Raw genomic sequence first — 23377 nt, 5'->3', positions numbered from 1 at the left:
TAGCTAGTAGGACCCCACTAATCCTATGGGCATATGCTTGTTTAGTCTATAGGACCCCAAGTAATAATGGCCATTATAATAAGTGTATGTAATAAGTGATATGACATGTCTTTATGTTTCTTATGAAATTATGTTTATGACTGTGTTAGATTTTCCTTGCTGGGCATTAGGCTCATTCCTTTTTGTTTTATGTGCAGGAAAATAGCTTTTAGAGGCGGTAAGATTCGTGGACGCTTAGAGGATGTGTATCGATGGTGAATGGAGTCAAGGGGCCGAGCGTTATTCGATTCGAGGATGTAGTCTCGTTTTACCTTTTTATGGTTTTACATGTATTTTCCGAATTTCTTATGTAATGTCTTTTTATTTTAAATCATGTTTTGTTTTAAAGTCAATGGGATCCCATATCCTTCTTAGTATTTTATTTTGTAAGTAACTCTTATTTTTACAAGTTACTCAATAAAATTATGGTATTTCCGCAAAAATGTAAGTTTATGTATAGTTTCGTTAATGGTCCAAAAGTCTAGATTAGTGGGTCATTACAACTACCCATAGATGTGTACTAACAATTATGATGATGTGGCAACATAGTGACTTGGTATAGTAAGTCACTAACAAATAAATATTTTTTTTTCTACAATAATTTCGAATTTCATTTTTTTTTGTCATAATTAATGTTGTTTCCAACTAATGAGAGACACTAGGTATATTTAGAAATTGACATACATTTGAGAAATGAAAAGTTTACAATATTATATTTTTATAATAAATACACGTTTTTCGTCAGGTAACCCTTCTAAAAATTTGAAAAATCTAAAATTTATGTTTAGAAATATTAATTAACAATTATAAATATGGATCATTGATTTTAATCCAATAATATTAAAGTAATCATCCATATATAGTAATCATTAAAAATATACTTATATATAAATAAATATATATTATATATACTAACACACACTAAAAGTAAGTCACAGTGAAAAAATTGAAAAATAGAGAAAACAATGTTTTGTTGTTTTCAATTATATAGGCAAAAGTTTAAAATCATATTTAGATTTTGTTTTAGGAAATAACTAACCAATCATGAATTATTGTGGGTCCACTTATTTTTAGTTTTTGGAAACATAAAATTGAATTCTAATCACATACCAATCACACCCTAAGATTCTATTTGTTTTTAATTTTAAAAAATCAAGCCTTGACTCCTTAAACCTCTCTCTGAACAATTTGACCAAGTCCTAAGCGTTTGACTGACGATTATTCAAATATCTTCAATAAAATTCATTATTTTTATTCAAGCCAAAAAGAAGATTTTTATTCCTAGAACTTTATAAATAGGACTTAGGACCCAGCCCTTTCACTTACTCTTCAGCTGTGATCAGACTCCAAAGTGCTAGTGAGACCATAAGAGTGATAAACACTTGGGTTGGGAAAAAGATTTTCTATTCTTAAACTTTATAAAAGACTTTGGGAAGTGAGCTTAGAGTGTTCGGTATTGGAGTTAGACTAATCCATAAGGTCAACTGAGGTACCCTTATTCTTAAGTTTCATTATGTTTGATTCCTTAGTTTCTTTAGTTTTCATTCAGGTTCTAACTTTTGTTATGGTTTTGTGGTTAGGATTTTAAGTTCTTTGAACTTAAGGTGTCTTTTCGGTAAGTTTCCTCTTGGTGGTTTAGTTCTATTCCTTTCATCTCTGTCCTTTAGAAATACTCACTATTTTTATTGCTGGTTTTAGGAGTGTTCCAAGTTCCGCATTTATTCTCAATTACCCCGGTGTTGGTAAGGAAAATTAGATAGTTTAGTATTATGATCTAGTTTATGTAATGTATGATATATTTTATGTTTGTATGACCTAACATTTCAGGTACAATAAAGGGGTAAGTGTGTCTGGACCTAAGGTGTCCAATGATGTATGACGGACTATGTTCGGTATATGATGGACTTTTGTCCGGGGCTTAATTGTCACCCCTGTATAAGCACTTATCTTTTTATTATATCTGATTTGTTATTTTTAGTTATTATTATGATATATGACCTATAGCTATGATTTATGACCTATGATTTATGATCTATGACTTATGACCTATGACTTATGACTTAGAGTATGATTTATGATTTATGGCTTAGATTATGATTTAGAATTATGACTTAAGGTATGATATGATCTAGATGTTGTGTTTGTATGACTTTGGTGAATATATGTTATGTTTGATTATATGACTAACCCTTGTTTGTATTTTCCTTACTGGGCTTAGAAGCTCACTCCTTATGATGTTGTTATTTCAGGAAATTAAGGATAGAAAGGTCGGTGGCGAGTGGGACCTAAGAGCTTCGTGATGTATTCGTTGGGGACCATATAGTCGAGCAAGATCAAGCGGGCCAAATTATTTATTTATTTATTTATTTATTTTAAAGTTTGTTTTATTTAAATGTTGCTCATTTTTATGTTAAAGACAAGTATTTTATTTTTATAAAACCATAGATCCATGTATTTATTTTTAATTTTTTATTAAATAAAAGAGGAATATTTACGATTATGACCCAACGCTGTGTTCTCGGTAATCTATGAGAAATTAGGGCGTTACACTCAAGCACTAAGGGAACTCTCACAAAAGAAATAGTTTTCTGAAATAAACAAGTCTCTATGGCGAATTTCTAGCCAAGTGCTCTAGTAGATAGATATTGTTGTGTCTTACAAGTGAGCATTAGCCTCCTATTTATAGAGTTTGAGATATCCTTTGAATTTCAAATTCCACTAACCTTGGTGTTACCAATGTTTAATTGATGTTTTACGGTATTAAAATAGAGATTTTGGAGTTACTTGGTTGTTGGAAACGTTCAAAATTGGATAAAACCGATGTTTGGAAAAGGCTGTCAGCCTCTCTAGCCGCAGCCTGGGATAAGCCTAGCCATGGCCACTGGCTTCTGTCCCCCAGGCCACAGCCTGGGACAAACACTGGCTGCGGCCACAGTGTTTTTTCAGCTACCAATTTTCCAAACTTTTCCAAAACGTTCCAAATTCATTCCCACTTGATTTTCTAACTTCCGTACACATTATGGGAGTTAAAATCACATCTCTAATAGTCATATCTCTTATGACTTTGAGAAATTCAAATCAAAATGTGTAACATCAAATCTACACATTATTGGGTAATATTTGGGAGTTACAAATTTGTAACTCCAAATATGTTACATATTTGAATATTCACATATATCCAAATATTGTAACTCTCTTTTATATGTTACAATATGTGACATTCATTGTCACATTATTTAATCTAAATATCATATTATAAAATAATATAACATTCCCCCACTAGATTAAATAGTTCGACATTGTAACACTTATTTAATTAATCATCATTATATTTAAAATATAACATTTCCCCCACTTGATTAATATAATTATCTCATATAGAAGCCATTGCATTGGTGCATAAAGTAAAGTGTTCTTCAACTTGAATTTTATTATAGTGTAATTATCACAAAGTTTGTTGAAAATTTAGTTGCACTGGACATTGAACCAACTTTCCATAATAACAAATCGTTGATAACACACACATTTGCTATGTTCACTTTAGACATCTTTGTCTCGCTTTGCACCGTTAATGGCCATGTGCACTTTCCATTCATGGACGTTCTTGAGAATACTCCCAATTCTCATGAGAGGTGGCACCACCCCTAGGTGTTGGACCCAAAATGGGTATGTTTAAAAATTTATACTCGCAAGCGCACGAATCGTATTCATAGAATAGTTTTCGTGTAAGCACGAGATCGAACCCAAAGGAGTTGTCTAAAATAAAAAAGAAAACTATTTTAAATCAAAAGTAATAAATTCTAACCTAGCTCCAAAGATTGATGAGTTTTAATATTATGAACATAAAATAAAATATTGAAAAATAAAGCAATTTAAGAGAATAAAAATAAAGCAATAATGAGTTGACAATAAGTGTTAAAAGAAAAGATTATAAAGATACTAGAATCCACAAAATGTAAGTTTAATAATATTTATTAGTATATTGATTCCCAAGTTTTAGTGATAGTTACAATAATTTAAACTATCATTTTCCGAAAATATTTATAATTTTAAGCACAACTTTCTTATCAAAAGATAGGATTTTTCTTCACTTTTCAAAAATTTATAATTTCAAAGCATTTAGTGTAAATCAATCTAATGAAATAACAAATAAATCAATGAACATTATTTATAAGGCAAAACATAATATTTTTGTTCTAAGCATGGATGTGTACAATTTAATGACACATCTTACACAAAGAATATTATGTTTATGCACTAATGAAGAACAAAGTGTAAATATGTTCTAACAATCTAAAATACAAGATATTTAAGATGAAAGAAATATATGTAGAAGAAAAATCCATAAACTTTGTTGTATTACAAGGGAAATCAACATACAACATAAATATTACTTAGTTACAAGTTGCTTCATCATGATCTTAATAATCTTATGAAAAAGATTAGAAGCACATAACTAGAATAGAAATTACAAAATAAATAACATGCATACTTGCAAAATGCTCTTGAAAAACCCAAATGGAAGAGAGAATGGTAGAGAGAAAATGAGAGAAAAAGATGGTAACCAAAACATTAAGCACCCAAAAATGGTCCTCAAAACCCTTATTTATAGCCAAAATGACATTATTAAAATAATCATAATATGGTAAATAGGGGTAAATTATAGGAGTGATGATGATTTTGGGGTAAAAGTGTGTAGAAAAAAAGGGTAATAAGGTTGGCATTTTTGTCATAGGGGACAAATGAGTATGTTGATGGGCTCAAGAGGATTTTGGTGAATGCAGTGTACGGCTGGGCAGTTGGAGGCTGCTGGGGACTTGGGCCGGTTGGGCTGGCAGCTTGGTGAAGCTAATGGGCCTGGAAGGAAATGGGCCTCATGCATGCGTGGTTGAAGCTGGCCGAATGGGTGGCTGTCTTGGGCAATTATGCTAGAGGCGTGAGCTTCATTGCTGGGAGGAGAAATTCTGAGAGAAAAATGGGACAGGTGGCAGCTGGATGATTGATTGCTGGAAGGGAGCTGCTGAAGGCTGAAGGCTGGCGTGGGTCTGGGCTTCGGGCCTTGGTGGGCTGCTGAAGGAGAAAGGCCTTGTGCCAATTTTTTCTATTTCTTCTTCACAAATGCCAAACTTCTTTCTTTCTCTTTATTTTTCAAACACAACAAAGATACAACATAATTCCTACACCATAAAAAAATTAAATTAAATAACAATCAAATCTTTTCAATTATAAATAAATCATATTAATTATTTGAAAATATTGATTATAATCTAATTTAATATAGCATTTAAGTTCAAAAGAATTACACTTTTAACTTCTAACTTAACAATACAAATTTCATATAATTAAATTACAACATATTATAATAAAATATCTATAAAAACATATAAAAATCTATAAAACTACAATAAGACTAATAAATTAAAAATTACATAAAAACTTAATAAGTTAATTAAAAACTCAAGAACTAAGCAACAATTAGCATATAAAATATAGTAAAATAACTCCATTTTGTAGAGTTATCACTAGGTCCATATAGGTATAACTCTTATAGTATTTTGTTACCATAAAATACTTGTCTTACTCAAGATTGAGTTCTATTAAAAAAACCTCTCGATTTTAATCCTCAAATGGGTAACTCTCAAGTACTCATATCTCATATGGGACTATTTTGAGTACAACTAATATTCACTTGACTGGCTTGTTATCACCTATTGAACTTAACACTAGTTAAGTAAATAGCATTAAGACAGGTTACCATCAATCGTGAATCTCTTTAGGGAGTTTAAGTCCCATCCCTCGAGATGAGGTAGACACTCATCTCTCGTTAGTGGCTTAGTAAAATGATCCACCAAGTTTTCACTTGATCTCACATAGGATATTGAGATAACTCCTCTTTGAATCAATTCTCTTACATATCCGTGTTTTAGACTTATATGTCTAGACTTCCCATTATACACTCTGCTATATGCTCTAGCCAATGTTTCTTGGCTATCATAATGTATCGATGATACATTCTCTTTGATTATGGGTATCTCCATCAAAAGATCCCTTAACCATTCAACATTTTTGCCGGTAGAAGCTAGAGCTATGAATTTTGCTTCCATAGTAGAATGAGATATACATGTTTGTTTCTTGGAACCCCAAGAAATTGCACCCCCACCAAGTGTAAATACCCAACCAGTGGTGGAAAAGTTGTCCCTTAGATTGGATATTCAACTTGCATCCGTATACCCTTCTAAGATTGAGGGAAATTTGGAGTAGTGAAGGCTTAGTCCTTTGGTTTTCTTGAGACAACCTAGGACTCTTCCAATAGCCTTCCAGTGATCCACACTTGGATTACTTGTAAACCTACTAAGTTTACTCACCGCAAAAGCTATATCAAGTATAGTACACTTAGCAGCGTACATAAGACTCCCTATAGCACTTGCATACTCCAATTGAGCCACTGCTCTTCCTTCATTCTTCTCTAGTTTTACATTATGGTCGAATGGAGTATTGGCATCTTTAACCTTGAGATGGTTAAATTTGTTCAATACTTTCTCAATATAGCGGGCTTGCCCCAACGCAAAACCCCACACTATGTTTCTTCACTTTGATACCAAGTATGGCATCAACTTCTCCATGATCTTCCATCTTGAAGGTTGATGATAGAAACCTCTTCGTTTCTTCTATCCCTTTCATGCTATCACTTAGAATAAGCATGTAATACACATATAGGCAAACAATGATCACATATCCCTTACAATTTTTGGAATACAAACACTTGTCTCCATTGTTATGCCTAAACCCATTAGACATGATGGCTTGATCGAATTTCTCATGCCATTGCTTAGGAGGTTGTTTCAATCCTTATAAGGATTTTACAAGCCTACACACTTTATGTTCATATCTTGGTAGGACAAACCCTTCGAGTTGTTCCATATAGACCTCCTCATTGAGGTCACTATTAAGGAATGTCATCTTGACATCCATTTGATGAACATACAAGTTGTGTATAGAAGTCAAAGCGAATAAAATTCGTATAGATGTTGTTCTTGCAACAGGCGCATAGGTATCGAAATAATCAATACCCTTTTTTTACCTAAACCCCTTAGCTACTAATCTAGATTTAATGGTTTGGATAGTGCCATCAGTGTGGTATTTCCTCCTAAATACCCACTTACACCCAATTGGCTTAGACCCCGATGGGAGGTCTACCAATTTCCAAGTGTTGTTGGAAAAAATGGAATCCATCTCATCATTGATGGCGTCATTCCAAAATGCACAATCTCTAGATTTCATGCCTTCTCCATAAGTCTTAGGATCATCCTCAACGAGAAGTACAATAGGAATTTTTCTAATACCTTCCTCTCTATTTCCTTCTACCATGTAGAAAGAAATTTGTTAAGAATCTATCTCATCCAATCCTAGACTTTTGTCTTTTCTTGCCCTTTTACTTCTTCTAAGTTCAATGGGTTGATCTACATTCCTTTGAGAATTCTCCTCTTGAGAATCATTTTTGGATGTAGATGCTTGAGAATTGTTCTCATATAACAAATTCTCCTTTTGAGATGTTGAAGCTTAAGAATTGTTGTCACATAAAATGTTCTCAAAGAATTCAACTTCTCTAGATTCAATCACAACATTAGACTCTAAGTCTAATAGCCTATAAGTTTTACTATTGTTGGCATAACCAACAAAAGCACACCTTATGACTCTTGAACCTAACTTTGTTCTATTAGGTTCGTTTTTCTTGCAATATGCAAGACACCCCCACACTTTGAAGTACCCTACGGTGGGTTTTCTTCCTTTCCATAACTCATATGGAGATATCACATTTTTCTTCATTGGTATTCGATTAAGAATGTGACAAGCGGTCAATAACGCTTCACCCCATCAGTTGAATTTCAACTTGTTAGGGTTTTATGCCCTAATTAAAACTCAACTTCTTTGGGGGTATTTGCAGCATAAATACCACATGTTTTCAGTTTTATAGACTTATATACCACATCTTTTTTTTCGACGGATTAAATACTAAATGTTATCATTTGGGCAATTCCGTCACTACCACTCCGTTAAATACTATTACGGCTGGTTAGGATGTCAGGTGTCATGATCTTATTAGTCCATTTCACATTAATTTTTTTTAAAATAATTTCAACATTATTTAAAATAAAAAAAATAATTAAAACATTAAAAAATATATATTAAAAAAAAACTAATTGATTTTTAAATATTAAAAAACTGATTTTCTCTCTCCTTCCTCTCTTCCTTCTCCCTTCTTCTTCATTTTCTTCCAGGTCTTTCTTCTAGATCTATCTCAAAACCACCTCTCTACATTCTCTCTCTCTCTCATTCACCTACTCTTCTTCCCCGATTCTCTCTCTCTCTCATCTTCATTTGATAGAGAGAGAGAAACCTTTGTGTTGTGTTGTCTCACTGAAGACAGAGAAGGGGAGAGAGACACACAGACTTTCATGAGAGTCGGCCTAGGAGTAGGAGCCAAATAAGGAGTTGGAGCGAGGTTTTGGGCGACAAACAAGACAGACTATATTACACATATACTCTAAAGATTTTGCATTTTTTTTATTTGTGATCCGAATGTTCAAATATTCAGTTTATTAATTTGATGAATTTCTTCCACCAGTTTAAAATTGTAGAGTTATTGCTTGTCGGATTATAGAATTTATTTTATTCAGTTTCGGGTGTGGGGGAGTTTGGAACGGTTGAACTTATGTTGTAAATAGAGCTAGATTAAGTTTATTGATCTGTTTCATAAATGAAATTCAGATATCATTTTTGCTATGAAGATCATATATAAATTCTTCCCAAGATGATATTGTAAGTGAAGGAAAAAAAATCCACCTTAAGAAAAGTTGAGTGACTAAAGACCCGGAATTCTCTTTGCTTGATTATTGTTAGTGATTAATAGTTCTGGGTTTTGATAATTTATTGGATTTTTTTGTTAGATTTTGATGTACTGGTTCTTCCTTTTTAGCCATATATATGTGTGTATTGTCAATTTGGATTTTTGTGTACTGGGTTTTCTGAGATTTTCAAATTTTTTTTATTTTGTGGGTTATCTTTTATTATGTTAGTTTCAATATAAATCTGCTGATTTTTGCACCCAAGATTTGATTTTTAAGTTACTACTGTTGAGCCCTCCCTTGTTCATTCTAATGAGTTGAATAGATTGTTATATGGACGAAGAATACAACGAGAATGGCACAAGAGGATCACCAAGATCAAATGTGTAGTAGCAGCGGCAATGGCAGCGGTGGCAAAGGGCCAAAAAAGAGAAACAAAGCCCCGCAAAGAGGACTTGGGATGACGGTGACCACATGTCCGAGAGGGAGAGAGAGAGAATCGGGGAAGAAGAGTAGGTGAATGAGAGAGAGAGAGAATGTAGAGAGGTGGTTTTGAGACAGATTTCGAAGAAAATGAAGAAGAAGGGAGAAAGGAGAAGAGAGAGAGAGGAAGGAAAGAGAAAATCAGTTTTTTAATATTTAAAAATCAATTAGTTTTTTTTAATATATATATTTTTAATGTTGTAATTATTATTTTTATTTTAAATAATGTTGAAATTATTTTTAAAAAAATTAATGTGAAATGGACTAATAAAATCATGATACCTAGCATCCTAACCAGCCGTAATAGTATTTAACGGAGTGGTAGTGACGGAATTGCCAAAATCATAACATTTAGTATTTAATCTGTCAAAAAAAAAGATGTGGTATATAAGTCTATAAAACTGAAAATATGTGGTATTTATGTCGCAAATACCCCATTTCTTTGTAATCTCATTTTATTATCAATAAAATAATAGAAATCATTTTTTGACTTGGTCAATCACTTTGCTCACATGTTTTATTTTCATGATTATTTGTTTAATATAAACTTCTATTAAATCCCAAGCATATAGTTAATCGTATTTATAGTGACGTAATCACTGTGGAATATAAATATGATTATATGTTCAAAATAAGTTAGTCCTAAGATTAGTCAGTGCACAGGATTTACACTGACTTGCCAATCTACGATATGATCTACTTACACATTGTAGTGTTATGTTCTTTCCAGAACATTAGCAAAGTAAATAAGATCGAATGTATTTGTTATATCGGACAGGACCGATATTGACATTTGATAGGATAAGTAAACATATCGTTATTATCTATTCTAGTCATATCATATAGTTGACCATAGGTCAATTCAATCTCAATTCTGAGTGGTTAGTATTCTAATTATTTTAGTTCTTTGACTTGTTCGTTACCAGCTTACCCTACGGACTAGCCCACACTTACATTTTGGGAACTCGGTAGTATAATTGAGTGGGAGTGTTAATCATATATATGAACATCTATAGCTTTTGATGAAGAAGTGAAATGATGGTTTCCTTTTAGTTTGGTTCAAGGTGTTAAATGATAGAGATCTCATTTCAGTAATTAAATTAGTTTACTGAAATATCATTTACAAGGAACTAAGTGTTTTAAGGATAAAATACAATGAGGGGTAAAACGGTATTTTAGTCCCATCTCATTGTAGACCGTCTATAGAGGATTGAGTGACTATTATGGTTGTAACAATGGATAATTAATAGCGTATCTATATTTGTTATAGAGCGTTCTATGAATTCAAGAGTGCAATTCTGAGTCTTTAGTGGAGTCACGAGGAATTAATAAGTTAGTAAATTTATTTGTTACATTTATGATAACTTATTGGAGCTTGATTTCATAGGCCCATGGTCCCCACTATACCTTGGATAAAATCATCTAGATAGCCTCAATTAATTGATTTAATTATCAATTATAATTATCAAAGTTGACCAGGTCAATTTTGGATAATTTCACAGAGTTGTGTATTTTTTGGAAGAAAAGAGAAATTATGGCAGATTTATTAATTAAGATAAATTGGTATCTAAATTAATAAATAAGTTTAAATCAATGTTTAAATTATAAATAATTAATTTGATAAAGGATTTAAATAATTATTTAATTAATTAAATCAATAGAAAATAATACAGGCCTTGATTTTAAGTCCAATTGGCTTATAATCAAATGGGAAATTTCACGGGCCTAAAGCCCATGATAATTTCGACTTAGGGCTGATAATTGGATATTATTTTATTGATTTTTTTAATTAAATAAATGACCTAGTTGAGTCTATAAAAGGAATGTTAAGAGAAAAGTCAAAAAAGAAGTTCAGATTTCTGAAACACTAGTTTTCTGATAGGTTTTAGATTCTCTCTAAATATAAGTCATTTTCTAAGCCTTATTGTTCTTCTCTCTGTATCTATCTCATGTGTTGAGAATCTCATACTCCAGTCTAGGTGATTCTAAGGATACTTTGGAAGACTGTGAAGATAATAGGAGATCTGTTCAGTTTCTTGGTAATACTCTACGACAGAAATGATACAAGGGTTAGAGAAACTGAAGGAATGACTCATTTATTCCGCTGCATATAATGTAAGTATTCTTATCATTATTTCTCTTTGAATTCAATTTTAGAAACATGTTCTAGGTTATCTAATATTAATTTGTTTAATATTAGATCTACATGAAAATAAATAATGATCATGTATAAGTTTTCCTAACAACTGGCCTTAGAGCATTTGGTAATCTTTATTTTCATACATGAACATGTTAAAAATTGAATTATTTGCTGTCTTTGAATAATTGGATGGATTTTCATGTTTTTATGAAGCATGTTGATTTTATGTGATTATTAGCAATTTTTAGGTTATTTTGTTGTGTTTTCTATGCCATTAATTTTTATATATGCTTTATTTTGTGTAAAAACATGTTAAAAATAAATTAGAAAATGATTTTGGTTTGAAAAATCGCACAAAAAAATTTCCGAAATTTTTTGGCCTTGTTGTCATTGCGTGCGCGCACACGCACACACACCCTCGGCGTTGCCCCTCCTGCGCGCGCGTCCAGCAACCAGCAGCCATGCATCCGCTTCATCCAAAAAAAAATTTTAAATTAAAGAAAATAAAAAATTGCGAAAATTGATTATTTATAATCAAAGCCAAAAATACATATTTGTTTAATCAATTAAAATTGTTTTTAAAAAATAAGATATTTTGTTAGTTGAGATTTAAATAATTAGATATTTTCTACAAAGATTCAAATTCAAATTTAAAATAGACTTACAACTTAATTTTAAATCTTTTAAAATATTGAAATATTATAATTAAGATATTAGATATTTAATATATTTTCTTTTCATCACTTGATATTCTTTATTAAATCTTTATTTGAAAATATAAATATTCGTTTATTCTATAGTTTTAAATATTTAAATTATTTGAAATTTGAAATTTGTTAGTTAGATATTTTTATGGATATTTTAATTTGTTTAACTGTTTTAAGATATTTTAGGGTTATTATAACTATTAATTTTTTTTAAATATTTAAAATATTAGCTTATAGTTGTAACAACACAAGATATTTTTTGAAAAACAATTAAGATATTGATTTTAAAATTTAAAATTGGTTAAATTTTGAAAAATATCATTTTTTTCAACCAATTAATAAAATATCTTTTAATAAATGGGATTTAAATTAACTTTGGTTAGTTGTTGATAAATCCTATTTAAATTTTTTTTTTTTTTTTTCAAATTAACCTAAAACTAAGTTGATTGTTGATAAATGAAATTTAAATGAACTTTTGTTAATTGTTGATCAATTTCACTTAAATTGACTTATTTTTGTAAAAATTTAATTAATTCGACTTTTTGATAAATTCTAGATAATTAATTGTGGTATTTTTGCAAATGAAATAAATTGTGATATTTTTGCATAAATTCATAGACTTGCTCATATAGTAACATGATTAGGCCCATCCAATTATAACATGTCTGTTTGCACTATATGTGGTATTTTTGCAACTGGGCTTAGATGCATATAGTGGCCCATATGTTTGTTAGATATATGGATTTTGCCAAATAAAATATTCATAAAATGATAGGTTTTATTTGGGCCCATTAGAAAATGTAAAGTTTAAATCCCTCTCTTGTGGGTGATTCCTCTTGTGAAGGCTCATTTGCTTTGCATGACTATAGTGGGCCTAATCAATTAATAAAACAAAGGTTTAAATTCCTATCTTTTGGACCTTGTATGGAAGTATGGGGGCCTTAGTAGTGGGAACGACATACTGGACCCAGCCCTCCTCCATACAATCCCAATTGTTAAGGCTCATTTACCTGAGTTGGACTTAATTGTATATGTTCATTATATTAGTTAAACCTAAATATTGATTAGCAACAAATTAATTCTAAATTAATTGAATTTGTTTCAATGTGACACTTTAGAATTAATAGGAAATTATAGGACTTTGGTTTTAAAAATTTAATTTTTTCAATTTTTTGGAGAACCATAGTCATTAATTTTCTAAAAATAAATAATAAAAATACTATTTTTTTTAATTTCATAATGAGCTTATTTTAATAATTATATTCGATCTCCACTATTGGTTTAACAAGGTCAATAGCTTAATGGGGCCTCGAGACGCTTTGATTCGTCCCCCTACGAAAGGTGTTCATTAGTTATTTTGACAGGGTTAGATTTTGAAAGATAGATAATTATAGGTCAAAATTCTACTAGACTCACCCCAACGGTGACTACTATGATTAAATTTATGATTATCGAAATCGTGGGTCTAGCTCATAAAATAAGAGATTTTGTTTTCTTATTTTGATCGAATAGTATGTTGTTAATAATGGTGTCCATTATTAAATGAGTTTACAACTCTATTTAACTAATGGTATTTTTGACTCTCACCAACTGGGACAATGATATCACAGATTAGTTAAAAACCTAAGAAATAGAGATATGATTATTTTGGTATTTTTTTCTCATAACTTACATATTTTGGTATATGTTGTGTTATTTCTTGAAATTTGTGTGAATAGGAGTTTCATTGAGAAAATGTGATTGATTTCTATTTTATTGATAATTTTTAGTTTTAAGTTAAGTAGTTTCTGTGTCTACTCCCATCCTTTCTCAACTTTCGATGGAGAAACTCACTGGAGAAAAATTCCTTAATTGGAAACAGAATATCAACATAGAGTTGATTGGTGACAACTTCAAGTTCGTCATGATTGAGGAATCCCCAGAACAATCACCGTGTCTGCACGTTCGTGATGGCACCGTCAATGTTCGTGATGGCACCATAAATGCTTGGATAGCACCGTCTCCGCACATACGTGATGACACCGTGAATGCTTGAATGGCACCGTGTCTGCACGTTTGTGATCAACTCAACTATGGTCTGACACAGCTCATGAACGAGCTTCTGATTATTAAGCCTATCATGGGTGGACCTAGTAAAGGAGGAGAAAATAAGACTACTACTATTTTCGTTGATCCAACTAAGGCTGAAGCTAACCAAGCTTCGTCTTCAAAAGCTGGAAACAAGAAGGAAGGTGGAAAAATCAAAAACCCCAAGCCTGCAAAGGCTACAAAGACGAGTGCACAACCAAATGTACAAACATCTAAGGGGAAGAACAAGAAAAACTAGAAAGGAAAAGATAAGTGCTTTCACTACAAAGGGAAGGGGCATTGGAAACGAGATTGCCCCAATTTTCTAGCAGCAAAAAAACAAACAAAGGTAATGATTATAGTTCATTTATCTTAGAAACATATGTTTTAGAGAATGATAAATCTGTTTGGATTATTGATTCTGGATCTGCCAACAATGTTTACAACTCTTTACAGCTTCTTGAATCGTGGGAGGAAGTGGAAGAAGGCGGATTAAAGCTTAGAGTTGGGAACGGAGCGTTCGTTAAGGTTCAAGCTAGAGGAATAGCTCGTCTGATGTTCAGAAATAAATACTTAATTTTAAAAGATGTATTTTTTATTCCAGATTTTAGTAGAAATTTAATTTCAGTTTCCATGTTGCAATTAGAACAATTTGTTTTGACTTTCACAAGTTCTAATATATATATTTCCTTCAATGGATCACAATTGTGTATTGCATGTTTGGAAAACGGGCATTATATTCTTCGACCTAACGAACCCCGAGCTCTTAACAATGATTTATTCAAAGTAGCTAAACCTAGGACCAATAAATGTCAAAAGACCAATAACAATAATATGACGTATTTATGGCACTTGAGACTAGGTCACATTGGCTATGATAGGATTCAAAGGCTTACAAAGGACGGGCTTTGAGGGAACTCACCTTAGGTGAATTACCTATTTGTGAATCTTGTCTAGAAGGCAAACTGACCAAACGTCCATTCTCTGCAAAGGGTGATAGGGCCAAAGAACCACTTGGACTTATGCATTCAGATGTTTATGGACCTTTGAATGTACAAGCAAGGGGTGGTTTTGAGTATTTCATCACTTTCATTGATGATTACTCTAGATACTCATGTCTTTACCCAATGCATAGGAAATCATAAACATTTTCAAAATTTTAGGAATTCCTAGCGATGGCTCAAAACCAATTAGGTAAAACGTTAAAGATCTTGCGATCTGATAGGGGTGGAGAATATTTGGATATGCGGTTCCAATATCATTTAACTGAACTTGTAATTTTATCACAACTTACTGCCCCAGGTACTCCGCAACAAAATGGTGTGGCGGAACGCTGGAATAGAACTTTATTGGAAATGGTTAGATGCATGCTTAGTTTCTCAACTCTACCAACTTCGTTATGGGGACATGCAATTGAAACCGCGAATGAAATTCTCAATGTCGTGTCATCCAAATCAATCCCCAAAACACCTTTAGAACGCTGGAATGGTCGCGAACCTAGTTTACGCCATTATAGAATCTGGGGGTGTCCCGCCCACGTCCTGAGGAAAATGAAGGAAAGCTAGAACCGCAAATTGAATTTTGCATGTTTGTTGGCTATCCTAAAGGTACTCGGGGTGGACTTTTCTATATTCATTTGAAAAAGAAAGTGTTTACTTCTACGAATGCTACTTTTCTGGAAAATGTCTATGTCCAAAACTTCAAACCACGCAGCAAAGTAGTTTTAGAGGAGATGGTTAAAGAATTAACTCCAACCAATGTTCCATCGTCATCAACGCGAGTTGATGATGAAATTCCCACTCTTCATGTCCAACCGATGCAAGTCGATTTAAATGAAGAAAGTACCACTATTCCTGAGCAACAGTCAAAGAGCCTCGTCGTAGTGGGAGGGTTTCTAGGAACCCAGTTCGTTATGGTTTGGATGGTGAACCAATATGGTTATTGGTGACACTGGTGATGATGATCCGTTGTCTTTCAAACAGGCAATGGCTAACCCTAAAAAGGAACTATGGATCGAAGCCATGAAACAAGAAATGGAGTCCATGTACTCAAATTCTGTCTGGGATCTTGTAGAAGCACCTAGTGACTTTAGGGTCATTGGGTGCAAGTGGATCTACAAGAAGAAACAAGGTGTTGATGGAAATATCTAGACTTATAAAGCTCGATTAGTGGCAAAGAGTTATATCCAAACAGAAGGCATGGGCTATGAGGAAACTTTTAGTTCGATAGCCATGCTCAAGTCCATTCGCATCCTCCTATCCATAGCAGCCACTCTTGACTATGAGATCTGCCAAATGGATGTCAAGACAACTTTTCTTAATGGGAAGCTTGACGAAGTCATTTATATGGATCAGCCAGAAAGTTTTAAAGTAGCTGGACAAGAAGGAAAAGTTTGCAAGTTGAATAAGTCCATTTATGGACTTAAGCAAGCTTCTCGTTCCTAGAATCTTAGGTTTGATGAAATAATCAAAACCTATGACTTTGAACAAAATATTGATGAGCCTTGTGTTTACCAACTGAAGGCAAATCAAATAGTGGTATTCCTGGTTCTTTATGTAGATAATATCTTACTCATTGGAAACAATGTTAATCATTTACCCCCTCTAGTTAAAACACCACTTAATTCACAAAGATCACTATGGATTAAATCTACTAAATTAGATGATCTTTCTACACTAGGAAATGGTTTCTTAATCATTTTTGCATTAACACACACTGCTACAAAATACCCTTTACGGGACACTTTTTTAGGATACGCACCTAAATGCAAGTCCTTAAAGATATTTATAGAGTTTTTAGGACACTTATTGAGAGTCCTGAAAAAACACAATTTATGACTCACAATGAGTGTCCTAAAAGAATATGCGAGTCCTAAAAAAATCTGGGCTAAAAAATAAGTGTTTGACTTAATAATTTTAAGGACTTGCTTTGGGAGTCCTTAATAGTCTTTTAGGACTCACTATGAGTGTTCTAAAAGAATATGCGAGTCCTAAACACATCTGGGCTAAAAAATAATTGTGTTACTTAATAATTTTAAGGACTTGCTTTGGGAGTCATTAATACTCTTTTAGGACTCGCTTGCAAATCCTAAAAGAGTAATAAGGACTCCCAAAGCAAGTCCTTAAAATTGTTATGTAAAACACTTAAAAAAACTATCATATTTTTCGAAACTATAGGGTTAAACAATAGAGAAAACTCATCAACACTACACATTTGGGGATTTATTCAAAATCACACCATTTAGGGCTGGTAGAGGTGAACGGCGCTCGACGGTAGTGACGGTGGTGAACGGTGCTCGACGATAGCTGGGTTCTCGGTCCCAGCACTCTCGGCGGCGCTCGACGGCAGCTGGGTTCTTGGCGTCGTTGATAGGAATGGTGACAGGGGCGTTGGTTCTCGGCTCCAGCACTCACGGCGACGACGTGCTTCTCGGCGTGGGGATGCTGGTTTCTCACGGTTTCAGCAGGTGGTTTCCAAGTATTGTTTTTATTTTATTTTTTATTTCTTTGCTTATATAAATATATATGTAGTATATTGTAAAGAAAAGAAATTGAGCTTGATCGATCGATGGACTGACCACATCAATAACAATATCATCAATTATTTTGGAACAATCGCCAATCGCCTATAGATTAGTTGGCCTTGTGCTCTTAAGCCCATAGTAGGTTCGAGAATAACCCTGTACCTTTTTATTATTATTGTTATTATTATTATTATTATATCTGTGTATGTTTATGATTGTCCTCGAATGTTGAGTTGGAAATTTATGTTGAGGATTGATCATAGTGACATGTTTGGAGCTATTAAAGTATATATTATTATTATTATAATTATTGTAATATGTAATATATTTTGGAACAATATTTCCCAAATGTCTCTACATTTACTTGAAGTCTGAAATCAATAGTGAACAAAAACCGCATTTCCAATCTGTTTAATTCAGATGTGCTTACTCCTCCCACTTTAGCATAGTATGCATTGTTAAAGAATCTGCAAGAACCAAGTCAAAAATATTAAAAAAAAATAAATATAATGATGATGAAACTTCAAGATTAAAGGCTGAGAACCAAAAGGAACTATTCAAGATTTAGTACTTAAAATTTTTCATTTTGGAACTTACGCATCATCCATAAATTTTGCTGCTAGCATTACATTGGTGATTAGCAGCCTGTGAACGTTGAGAGATGTTAAGTGAATCTCTGTGTTCTTGAGAAATCTGTCCAAATAGATGTTTGCAACAACAAAGCAAGAGGGGCTGCATCCGGAGTACTTGAAGATGCGATCAACGTACTGGCGAATGCTTAATAAACTAGGTGCTCTTAGACCGTGAAATATGGTAAGAACACCTTTAGCCTTTGTTGCCTCCAATTGCAACTCATTTATTTGTACGGATTTCTCAAGGAGTGAGGAGAGAAGTGATAAGACCCGGGGTAGTTTCATAACTCCTTTGCCTATTCCATTAAGCCCCAAAGAAAGGTAACAACATCTGAACCTACATTGCTCTCGGTCTCAACTGCCAGAGTTCCCATTATTAGATCTGCAAAATTAAGCATTGACATACGAAATGTCAGTCAAAGTACATAACACAACATCTAATGTAAGCAAGACTCGGGTGCACATTTAGGCATTTCAGAATGACCCCTATATTATTATGATTTTTTAAATTGATTATATATATCTTCAGTTAGAAAATGTTTTGGTTGTGTGGGAAAGGATGAAGACAAATAAAGTCTTTGTTCGCATGCAAAATAATACTACTCCACAATGTCGTCCCACTTAGCCAAATCAAAAAGTTGACCACAGAAAATGTACTGTCACTTTGTCATCTATATTTTATGGGGCTTAAGAGCCTAAGACTGTGTTTGTTCACTCTACTTACTCACATCAGTACTGGCAGCAATTTATCTTGTGTTGTTGGGACAAATTTTGTGTTCTTTTTCTGATTCATTCATTGAATTCTAGTTCATATGGAGAGTCTTAAAGGCTTTCTTGATGCGTTCATCTTTATTGAGTTGTAACTCTGAGGTCTTGTATTCAAGTATGAAGTTGCTAATTACTTGCCATTGCATGACAGAATAGATTTCAAGAACTCATATATAAAACGTGAATTTACTTGATCATATTTATTGTATGTATTTTGTTTTTATAATCACTATGCATTTATAGAAACATGACTTTGTTTATGAGTTGTTGTAAATTAAAGAAATTCTATTATTCTTGTGAAGTTTCTAAGATTTTTATGCTGTTGCATAGAACATTGCTAATCTTCAAAATGAGCTAACTTCGACCAAACAAATTTTTCAGACCCAATCAAAGATAGTGGACGCTCTAAGTACACGGGTGGGTGTGTAATGACCCAACATATTCTATACTTTGGACCATTAATAACTACTATACATAAATACTAATCTTAAGAAAACATACATATGAAATAGTCATAACTTTATTGAAACTGTAAAACAAAGGTTAACATAAAATTCAGAACATGACATGGGATCCCATTGTTTGAAAATAAAGTAAAAGATGACTTAAATCTTAAATGAATTGGTTACAAAATCAAGTGCGGAAATACATAAAAATCATAATTAAAAGACTTAAACAACTTCGTCCTCGAATCGTTCGCGCAACCCACCGACTCCATTCTCCCTCAATACACAATCCCAAGCTGCCAAGAATCTTCCCGCCGCCATACTATTTTCTTGCACATATAAAACAAAGGAATGAGCCTAATGCCCAGCAAGGAAAATCTACTACAAGCATGAATCATAAACATAAACATAAGTTATAAACATATATCATAATTATAACCCATGTACAGGGTAACTATTGGGGTTTACTAACTAAGCAACTATAAGCCTCATACTACAATGAGGTTTGCTAGCTAAGCAACTATAAGCCCCAAAAACATAAAAGTGTTGGGGTTTGCTATTTAAGCAACTATAAGCCCCAAAACATATAACATATAAAAACATACTATAGCATAATCATATAAGCATATAATACTATCCTATTTTCCTTACCAAATATCGGGATGTGATAACAAGGACGGGATTTTAGAACACTCCTAAAAACCATTAATGAGAAAGGTGAGTATTCGAAAAGAAAGAGATGAAAAGGAATGAACTAAACCACCGAGAAGGTACTTACCAACAAGAATCTCAAGTTCAAAGAACTTAGATGCCTAACCACGAATGAAAACAGCGAGTTAGGAATTGAGTAGAGAAAAACTATAAAAACTAATGAAACAATACAGAAAGGAACTAGAAATAGGAATACCTTGAATGCACTATAACCGAATTACACCTCGATATCGGAATACACACTATTATCCTTACTTCCCAAGTGTTTAATAATCTTATAAAGATAAAGCTTATAACCTCAACCCAAGTGTATAACACTCTAAAGTAAACCTAGCAGCTTGAAGGCTCTGAACTCAACTTGAAGAATGAAAGAAATGGCTGGGTACTAGGTCCTATTTATAGAGTTCAAGAATGAAAAGATCTTCTTTTAGCTTGAATAAAAATAATGACTTTTAATTGAAAAACATTTGAATATTCGTTCAGCAGAGGCTTAAGACTCGGTCAAAAAGATTCTGGGCTTATCAAGAGGTTAAGGATTAAAATGAGCTCGGTTTCAAAATTATTCAAAAATGATGCCCTAGAGCCGATATATCTCCCCTGGTAGGCGATATATCGCCTGGGCTCTTATTCCCAAGGCTCGTCGAAGTGTTCGTGCGAAGTTCACGTGTTTTCGTATCCCTCGAGTGGCGATATATCGCCCCTTAGAGTTGCGATATATCGGCATACGCTGAAATATTATACACGTAATTGCACTTTTTAAGCCTAATTTGAATTGAGTAAATAGCTTTGAATGAGTCCTATAACGATTTCAAAGTTGCTGGCAGACTCTGGGATTTTCAAATATTACTCTTAATAAACTATTCCTCAAAAATACTTTAATTCTTAATAATCATGCACATGACAAATGTCATTATCTTATTGGGTCTATCTAAACCTTATAGTATAATAAATATCAACTTCATAATCAGTCATATTAATCAAACCTTAGGTTATAATTAATATTCTTAAACTATAGGTTAAACTTATAAAATCTACAAGTGTTGCTATGAGTGTCCAACTAAGTCCCGGCTTGAACAAAATCCACAGTAATAAACATACTATAACTACTACTAGCTATAACTGCTACTACTACTATCTAACTGGCTAAGTAAAGTTCTTGGACTCTACAGGGTGGGTGTTTGGAAAAAAAATTATTTGTTATTTTATTGATACTTTAGGTAACTTAAAAGAGCTTCCAAAATTTTAAACACTTTAAATGAGAGAGATTGGTCTATTGATTCGTGGTTTAATTGTTTGTGGTTGACCATTATTATATACTTTATTATATACTTACGCTGAAAAATTCTTAATATTGAATTGGTAGCTAATTGCAAGAGGTATGTTGTATTTGATATAGTTTTAAAAGAATTCAATATTTTACAATTTTGAATGATAATTGTATTACTTTAGTGGAGTTTGAATATCTTAAATATTCATCCGTAGTCAAGTAGGTTCTGGGAATTCTGTGTGATGCGGTGATAACGGAAGATTGAGAACTTGCATGTCTTAGTGAAGTAGGTTCTGATAATTTTGTGTGTTGCGGTGATATATGGATGAAAACCTGTGTGCTGTTTGATTTGTTTGACATGTTGGTGTTGATTGTGACAGATGGCTAGGCTAGTAAATTAGGGGATATGCTGTCCGATTTTCTGTAGATTTTTTTGTACTTTGTTTTGTGTGGAAATATGAAAATGATGACTGCCACAATGATAAATTTGTGATCTGGATATTTAACATTTGACCGTCTAATTAATAATTAAGTTGAATTTAAATTTTGCTACTAATCACAAAATTTGCTTAATTCGAGCCTCAAAAGAGTCAATTTAGAGTAACTATGTGATCACAGATTTGTGCTTTCGAGATTATAAGTGCAGGATAGGTCTTTCTAGAATTTAAATCAAAATCCTCATCTTTTCTCTCCCAAAAGAGGAAGTGGTGTGACTAGTGTGAGTGCTTGGATACTATTTGGTTTATTATTTTAGAAAGCTACGGTTTGGTTTCCTATATTAATATACGGTTTAGTATATATTATTTTTTATGGATTAATTACATATGTTTGCATACTTATATATTAATTATTGTTTTAATTTTTGCACAAAATTTGATAATAAGATACTAAGTATATATGTGAGTGAAATTATATGATACCAAAATTTTATATCTTTGTCCTATTAAAAATTTATAATTATTTTATGATTTTACTATTACATTAAATTTGGTAATCACATTCTAGTTGGTATATATGCGATTGATTGGATCTTAAAATCAAAATCACTCATTGTGATTTGGATCCAATTTATCACAAAATTTGGATGATTTCATGCATTGCATGGTAAAAACATAATAAAAAAAATTGGATTTGGATTTGATTAGGTAATATTATGAGATCATTCATTATTAGTATATATACCAAGAGAAGAGAGATCAAGGATCTATATTTGATCACATCAAGGAAATTTCCTTAAGTGTTTGCTTTGTTTAGTTTAAGTGGAATAATGATGAAGCTAATGTAACTTGTGGTTTACATTTATTCACCTTTCTAGTATTGTTGAAAACAATGCATATAAACACAAACCATTATTATTAACATACGAGCAACTTTTTGCATGCCTTGAATATATAATATAATTAGACACACACACACACACAGAAAATATGTCTAAATAAAAAAAGCTCTTAAAGTGTTCATTAGAAAAATAATAGTTGTTGATACAAGTGTGACTTGTAAAAGAATATACAAGTATGTATGCATATATTTGTTGTGTTGATTTTAACCTTTTTAAAAGAGCATGTCAACATCTGTGTAACGACCCAAATTTGCTAATAAAGCTTAAGGGCCTTGATTAGTGTGCCGGGAGGGCATAATTGGATTATATGTGATTTAATGATTAAAAGCATGTTATATGATTATTTGAATATCTGAAATGCATGACTATGTATATTAGTATGCATATAGGCCCTGATTAGGTTAGAAGG

General features: G+C 32.5%; 1 pseudogene; it reads right to left on the bottom strand.

The window, feature by feature from the left end:
* Positions 1-18112: 18112 nt before the first annotated feature.
* LOC133805672 (cyclin-P3-1-like) lies at positions 18113-18811 on the bottom strand (annotated as a pseudogene).
* Between the last annotated feature and the right edge of the window lie 4566 nt (positions 18812-23377).

The sequence above is a fragment of the Humulus lupulus genome, chromosome X, assembly GCF_963169125.1.
Source record: "Humulus lupulus chromosome X, drHumLupu1.1, whole genome shotgun sequence".
Taxonomy (NCBI): Eukaryota; Viridiplantae; Streptophyta; class Magnoliopsida; order Rosales; family Cannabaceae; genus Humulus; species Humulus lupulus.
This window is presented reverse-complemented; position numbering and strand designations above follow the sequence as displayed.